The sequence below is a fragment of the Nannospalax galili genome, unplaced genomic scaffold (assembly GCF_000622305.1).
Source record: "Nannospalax galili isolate Female #2095 unplaced genomic scaffold, S.galili_v1.0 scaffold1154, whole genome shotgun sequence".
NCBI classification, from domain to species: Eukaryota; Metazoa; Chordata; class Mammalia; order Rodentia; family Spalacidae; genus Nannospalax; species Nannospalax galili.
Window position 1 is genome coordinate 1441635 of NW_008335437.1, and position 819 is coordinate 1442453.

An 819-nucleotide genomic window follows, 5' to 3' on the forward strand; every position below is an offset into this window, starting at 1 on the left:
CAGCAGCAGCAGCTCCATCCGTGGGGCTCGCGCTGCCCCGCTACGCATTGCTCGCGGTGCCCAGGTGCTGAGCGCCCCTGAGTCCCTCTGGCCCGCGGGCCGGGTCGGGGACCTGGGCTGAGCGCGGTGGAGCAGAGCGCCCGGAGAGCTCGGGCTCAGGGCTGGGATCCAGAGCGCGGCGGCGGCGGCGGCTGGGGCACCGGGTGGCCGGGAGAGCTGGCCGGCGCTCGCTCTCTCCATTCACTGAGCAGGGCAGACACCGGAGACGCGGGCCCAGCCCTCCCGCCCCCCTCCCAAAACACCAGCTCCGCCTCCCATTGGCTGCTCCGCGCGTCACGTCCACTAAGTTGGGAACTTTGCTGGAGCAACCAAGAGCCAGGAGGAAAGAGGCGCCTGGGGAGCGCTTGGCCAGCAGGGCCCCAAGAAAGAAACACTGAAATTCACTCATTCTTGGGGGCCAAGGGCTGACACACCTTGTGGCATTTTTTTTTTTTTTAAATTTCTGGCACTGAACTGGATATTCAGACCCTATATGGAGGCATTGAAAAGAGAGCCCCGATTTGTAGCTAAAAATCCGAAGTTAGGCCAGGTAAAATGACTTCCCCTAGGTCACACAACTACCAGGTGTGCCATACGTTGGCACTTTTATCCACAATTGTTTTGGCCTTACCAATACTCTTGGCTAAGATCAAGAACTACTTCCCAGAGGACTCGGGCAAGAATACATTCCACAGTCTCTCTCTCTCTCTCTCTCTCTCTCTCTCTCTCTCTCTCTCTCTCTCTCAGAGAGTTAGGCAGGTTCATCCCCCACCCCGCCCC

The 819-nt window shown here is 59.5% G+C and overlaps 1 long non-coding RNA gene across 1 annotated transcript in view; it reads left to right on the forward strand.

Moving 5' to 3' along the window:
• LOC108490678 overlaps positions 1–819 on the forward strand; it is an 8277-nt gene that overhangs the window by 582 nt on the left and 6876 nt on the right. The window lies entirely within an intron of this gene.